This window comes from Sinohyriopsis cumingii, unplaced genomic scaffold, assembly GCF_028554795.1.
Source record: "Sinohyriopsis cumingii isolate HCF-2022 unplaced genomic scaffold, ASM2855479v2 utg000646l, whole genome shotgun sequence".
NCBI classification, from domain to species: domain Eukaryota; kingdom Metazoa; phylum Mollusca; class Bivalvia; order Unionida; family Unionidae; genus Sinohyriopsis; species Sinohyriopsis cumingii.
Genome location: NW_028315921.1, coordinates 327,769 through 334,956, shown reverse-complemented (window position 1 = coordinate 334,956; position 7,188 = coordinate 327,769). Strand labels below are relative to the sequence as shown.

The window sequence follows — 7,188 nt, the reverse complement described above, 5'->3', positions numbered from 1 at the left end:
TGGGTATATAAATTGTGTATACCACACTGTAATGCAGACGAGGTGGTCGAGTGGTTAAGGCGATGAACTGCTAATCCATTGGGGTCTCCCCGCGTGGGTTCGAGTCCCATCGTCGACGATAACTTTAACATAATATTCACTGCAAAACTCATTAATCAACACTTGTGAATGGATATTTTGTCTATATATAAGAAATGAACACCAGAAAGATCACACATCTACAAACATAATCTCTTTTCACTATCCAGCACAAGTTTCTGAGAGATTTCGAAGTAAATCATGCACTCCATGTAGCTACAATATTTGCTGAGATCGGAAACAAAATATAATTTCAGACTGTAAGGCAAGGATTTTACCTGCTGTGGAAATTTACATTTGACATAACGAGTCCCATGAGCCACACTAGTCCCAGGATAATATCTGCGTTGAATGGGAGAAAGAAGTTCTACTCCGTATTCACCGAGCTTCATACTTATATCATCATCGGTGATGTATGCTGGTAAATGAAGAATTGACACAATAATAGTGTCTGAATATAAGAGAGTACAATCAAAGTGTTCACTTCCAATATCAATTCCACACAAGACATTATATGCTACTTCTTTGCTCGGTAGTGTGACCTCATACAAATTTGCACCTTTGGGCACAACTGCATAGACCGACATATCTCCGGTTAATTCTTCTACACCTCTAATAATATCACTTGCCTTTATTTTCTTCACATCCTTTACATCAATCACCACGGTACATTCTTTCCCAAAACGACGAGAAGCTCCTGTCTGTCTATCGATGTTACTCGACATGCCATTCTTATTGCTAGCTATTCCACTGATGTCATTAGAATTTGAGTCCGCTCCCTGTGCTGCACGTGCAGCACGACCAGGCTTTGAATTCATTGTCACAGAAAATAGTATTTTGTGTGGTGAATAAAGTTATCCACACACAAAATATATCTAACTTTTATATGAATGCGATCACACGAATCTAATAAACGTACCTGTAACAACTTAAAACAGAAAAAATGTCTATTAAAGGAAGAAAACTTGAAAATTCACGGAGCGATCATCAAACGTGTTTTCCATCTGATGTCATAACCGGAAGTCCTCAGGGTTATGGGCCCAGCACGCTTCCACTGCGCCACTCTGCTCTTATGAAGGACAACTCATTTCAATCAGTTTTAACTGGAACTGTTATTCACCCATCTGGGTCAATATTTGGGTGATTTCTATTTAGAACGATTGATTCGAAGCAAATATTCCTCCCGCATAATATTTAACAGGAATATGAGGGCCGACCATGTTTTATATTTGTCTCGTGTGTACGAGGATAAAGGTTGTGGTGGATGTAGGGGACAGGTGTGTAAAAATCTTTGGATTGTCTTCACCGTCTGAATATGTCTTTTTAATAAATCAAGATAATTTGATTTCAAAGGATATTATGTTTGCGATAGATTCAGTTGTTGTGTAAATAATCTGCTAATCCATTGGGGTCTCCCCGCGTGGGTTCGAGTCCCATCCTCGTCGATAACTTTTACATAATATTCACTGCAAAACTCATTCATCAACACTTGTGAATGGATATTTTGTCCATATATATGAAAAGAACACCAGAAAGATCACACATCTACACATATAATCTCTTTTCACTATCCAGCACAAGCTTCTGAGAGATTTCGAACTAAATCATGTACTCCATGCAGCTACAATATTTGCTGAGATCGGAAACAAAATATAATGTTTCTGTATTTAATATAGTAGGACCATGTCTAACGTCAAAACGTATCTGCACCATTAGATGGGATCGCAAGTGAGGCTGACAATTTCGTTCACGTCGAACTTATAGAGGAAGGCAAGGGATCTGCGCAATGCAAGGATGGGCATTGTTCCATGAAGCCTAATTCAAGATTACGTCTGTATCTTAAACCTTTCAGGATCACACTTTTAGTCATCACACTGAAGAAAACGTTGAAACCTATCAGTTATTCTGAAGCTGATTTCGTTGCGGGCTGAGAAGGAGGATGCGTGTGGTGGTCGTGGTGGGACGCATTAAGGCCTTCTCCCTGGATATCATACCTTCGACGATTGTATCATGTCCTTCTTGATAATTATTTTTCTTTTACATGTACATATGTACTCTCACTGGCTACAGTTTTGTAATTTTGGTACAATGCCATAAAAAATCAAATGTATGCATGGCTCGAGTTCCAAAATTCATCTTTACAATTACATATAGAGAGGATGAAATAATGGTTACATTGACCCTTTGTGACAACGAGGGACCTAGTATATCGTCACATTTCCTGCATGTTGATTTGGGTTTCGTTATTCCTAGAACAGTGTAAGGCATCCAATTGCAAACGAACAAACACGTCCTTTGAAGAGTGGAAAATTATAGTACGTTACGTTGCACCCATTTTCTAATGCTGCTTTAGTTGAATTCACTGTGTGCCTAAATTATGGATATAACTTAATTGTACATGGGTTTGATATTTTCGTGCTTTAATGCAGATAACTATTTACTGTTCTGAATTCGTAAATTTAAAACTAAAAGGAGAAAAGAATTAGCCGATGGTGGTATCGATTCACGTACCTCTGGTTATGGGTCCAGTAAGCTTCCACTGTGTCACACACCTGTTCTGAAGGACAATTTGTTTTAAGTTAACTGAAAATGATATCTAATATTTAACCCTTTGTGACAATGAGGAACATAATCTGTCGTCACATATTCAATTTGCAGATTTGGGTTCCCTTCTTACTATAGCAGTATAGGGGATCCAAAGTCGTGCTACAAATCACGTCTTTCGAAGAGTGTCTTTCGAAGAGTGTGAAGTTACAGTGACCTACTTTTGACCCATTAGTATAAAAGTTATTCTACTTTAGTTGCATTTACATTGTAGCAAAATATAGTATATCGATAAAGAGCACATGGGTTTGATATTTTCGGGCTTGAATGCAAATAATAATTTACTGTTATGATATTTTAAATTTTAAAAAAAAGAAATAAAAGAATTAGCAGAGCGTGGTTTCGATCCACGGACCTCTGCGTTATGGGCCCAGCACGCTTCCACTGCGCCACTCTGCTGTTATGAAGGACAACTAATTTCAATCAGTTTTAATTGGAACTGATATTCACCCATCTGGGTCAATATTTGGGTGATTTCTATTTAGAACGAATGATTCGAAGCAAATATTCCTCCCGCATAATATTTAACAGGAATATGAGGACCGACCATGTTTTATATTTGTATTGTGTGTACGAGGATAAAGGTTGTGGTGGCTGTAGCGGACAGGTGTGTAAAAATCTTTGGATTGTCTTCGCCGTCTGAATATGTCTTTTTGATAAATCAAGATAATTTGATTTCAAAGGATATTATGTTTGCGATAGATTCAGTTGTTGTGTAAATAAGAGCAAAATAACTTTCTTACCCCATCTGATGACAATGGTTTTCTTCACAAAGGTACTGAATAATGAGTGACAAAAATAATGTATGTGGTTTAGATATTACTGGGTATATAAATTGTGTATACCACACTGTAATGCAGACGAGGTGGCCGAGTGGTTAAGGCCATGGACTCCTAATCCATTGGGGTCTCCCCGCGTGGGTTCGAGTCCCATCGTCGACGATAACTTTTACATAATATTCACTGCAAAACTCATTAATCAACACTTGTGAATGGATATTTTGTCTATATATAAGAAATGAACACCAGAAAGATCACACATCTACAAACATAATCTCTTTTCACTATCCAGCACAAGTTTCTGAGAGATTTCGAAGTAAATCATGCACTCCATGCAGCTACAATATGTGCTGAGATCGGAAACAAAATATAATGTTTCTGTATTTAATATAGTAGGACCATGTCTAGCGTCAAAACGTATCTGCACCATTGAATGTGATCGCAAGTGAGGCTGACAATTTCGTTCACGTCGAACTTATAGAGTTAGGGAAGGTATCTGCGACATGCAAGGATGGGCATTCTTCCATGAAACCTAATTCAAGATTACGTCTGTATCTTAAACCTTTCAGGATCACATTTTTAGTCATCAAACTTAAGAAAACGTTGGAACCTACCAGTTATTCTGAAGCTGATTTCGTTGCGGGCTGAGAAGGAGGATGCGTGTGGTGGTCGTGGTGGGACGCATTAGGGCCTTCTCCCTGGATATCATACCTTCGACGATTGTATCATGTCCTTCTTGATAATTATTTTTCTTTTACATGTACATATGTACTCTCACTGGCTACAGTTTTGTAATTTTGGTACAATGCCATAAAAAATCAAATGTATGCATGGCTCGAGTTCCAAAATTCATCTTTACAATTACATATAGAGAGGATGAAATAATGGTTACATTGACCCTTTGTGACAACGAGGGACCTAGTATATCGTCACATTTCCTGCATGTTGATTTGGGTTTCGTTATTCCTAGAACAGTGTAAGGCATCCAATTGCAAACGAACAAACACGTCCTTTGAAGAGTGGAAAATTATAGTACGTTACGTTGCACCCATTTTCTAATGCTGCTTTAGTTGAATTCACTGTGTGCCTAAATTATGGATATAACTTAATTGTACATGGGTTTGATATTTTCGTGCTTTAATGCAGATAACTATTTACTGTTCTGAATTCGTAAATTTAAAACTAAAAGGAGAAAAGAATTAGCCGATGGTGGTATCGATTCACGTACCTCTGGTTATGGGTCCAGTAAGCTTGCACTGTGTCACACACCTGTTCTGAAGGACAATTTGTTTTAAGTTAACTGAAAATGATATCTAATATTTAACCCTTTGTGACAATGAGGAACATAATCTGTCGTCACATATTCAATTTGCAGATTTGGGTTCCCTTATTACTATAGCAGTATAGGGGATCCAAAGTCGTGCTACAAATTACGTCTTTCGAAGAGTGTGAAGTTACAGTAACCTACTTTTGACCCATTAGTATAAATGTAATTCTACGTTGGTTGCATTTACATTGTAGCTAAATATATTATATAGCTAAAGTGAACATGGGTTTGATATTTTCGGGCTTGAATGCAAATAATAATTTACTGTTATGATATTTCAAATTTAAAAATAAAGAAATAAAAGAATTAGCAGAGCGTGGTTTCGATCCACGGACCTCTGGGTTATGGGCCCAGCACGCTTCCACTGCGCCACTCTGCTATTATGAAGGACAACTGATTTCAATCAGTTTTAATTGGAACTGATATTCACCCATCTGGGTCAATATTTGGGTGATTTCTATCCAGAACGAATGATTCGAAGCAAATATTCCTCCCGCATAATATTTAACAGGAATATGAGGACCGACCATGTTTTATATTTGTATTGTGTGTACGAGGATAAAGGTTGTGGTGGCTGTAGCGGACAGGTGTGTAAAAATCTTTGGATTGTCTTCGCCGTCTGAATATGTCTTTTTGATAAATCAAGATAATTTGATTTCAAAGGATATTATGTTTGCAATAGATTCAGTTGTTGTGTAAATAAGAGCAAAAGCACTTTCTTACCCCATCTGATGACAATGGTTTTCTTCACAAAGGTACTGAATAATGAGTGACAAAAATAATGCATGTGGTTTACAGTAATTGAGAACATATTACTGGGTATATAAATTGTGTATACCACACTGTAATGCAGACGAGGTGGCCGAGTGGTTAAGGCGATGAACTGCTAATCCATTGGGGTCTCCCCGCGTGGGTTCGAGTCCCATCCTCGTCGATAACTTTTACATAATATTCACTGCAAAACTCATTAATCAACACTTGTGAATGGATATTTTGTCTATATATAAGAAAAGAAAACCAGAAAGATCACACATCTACAAACATAATCTCTTTTCACTATCCAGGACAAGTTTCTGAGAGATTTCGAAGTAAATCATGTACTCCATGCAGCTACAATATTTGCTGAGATCGGAAACAAAATATAATGTTTCTGTATTTAATATAATAGGACCATGTCTAACGTCAAAACGTATCTGCACCATTGGATGGGATCGCAACTAAGGCTGACAATTTCGTTCACGTCGAACTTATAGAGTTAGGGAAGGGATCTGCGCCATGCAAGGATGGGCATTGTTCCATGAAGCCTAATTCAAGATTACGTCTGTATCTTATACCTTTCAGGATCACATTTTTAGTCATCAAACTTAAGAAAACGTTGAAACCTATCAGTCATTCTGAAGCTGATTTCGTTGCGGGCTGAGAAGGAGGATGTGTGTGGTGGTCGTGGTGGGACGCATTAAGGTCTTCTTCCTAGATATCATACCTTCGACGATTATACCATGTCCTTCTTGACACTTATTTTTCTTTTACATGTACATATGAACTCTCACTGACTACAGTATTGTAATTTTGGTACAGTGCCATAAAAATCAAAGGTATACATGGCTCGAGTTCCAAAATTCATCTTTACAATTACATATTGAGTTAATGAAATAATGGTTACATTGACCCTTTGTGACAACGAGGGACCTAGTATATCGTCACATTTCCTGCAAGTTGATTTGGGTTTCGTTATTCCTAGAACAGTGAAAGGCGTCCAATTGCAAACGAATAAACACGTCCTTTGAAGTGTGGAAAATTATAGTACGTTACGTTGTACCCATTTTGTAATGCCTCTTTAGTTGAATTCACTGTGTGCCTAAATTATGGATATAACTTAATTGTACATGGGTTTGATATTTTCGTGCTTTAATGCAGATAACAATTTACTGTTCTGAATTCTTAAATTTAAAAATAAACGGAGAAAAGAATTAGCAGATTGTGATATCGATTACGTACCTCTGGTTATGGGTCCAGTAAACTTGCACTGTGTCACAAACCTATTCCGAAGGAGAATTTGTTTTAAGTTAACTGAAAATGATATCTAATATATAACCCTTTGTGACAATGAGGAACATAATCTGTCGTCACATATTCAATTAGCCGATTTGGGATCCCTTATTACTAAAGCAGTGTAGGGGATCCAAAGTCGTGCTACAAATCACGTCTTTCGAAGAGTGTGAAGTTACAGTGACCTACTTTTGACCCATTAGTATAAATGTAATTATACGTTGGTTGCATTTACATTGTAGCTAAATATAGTATATAGGTAAAGTGAACATGGGTTTGATATTTTCGGGCTTGAATGCAAATAATAATTTACTGTTATGATATTTTAAATTTAAAAATAAAGAAATAAAA

General features: G+C 37.2%; 2 non-coding genes across 2 annotated transcripts; both read left to right on the top strand.

Moving 5' to 3' along the window:
- Positions 1–3,541: 3,541 nt before the first annotated feature.
- Trnar-ccu (transfer RNA arginine (anticodon CCU)) lies at positions 3,542–3,623 on the top strand. The gene has a single exon. It is a non-coding gene; the product is annotated as a tRNA-Arg (tRNA).
- Positions 3,624–5,640: 2,017 nt separating this feature from the next.
- On the top strand, positions 5,641–5,722 carry Trnas-gcu (transfer RNA serine (anticodon GCU)). The gene has a single exon. It is a non-coding gene; the product is annotated as a tRNA-Ser (tRNA).
- The last annotated feature ends 1,466 nt before the right edge of the window (positions 5,723–7,188 follow it).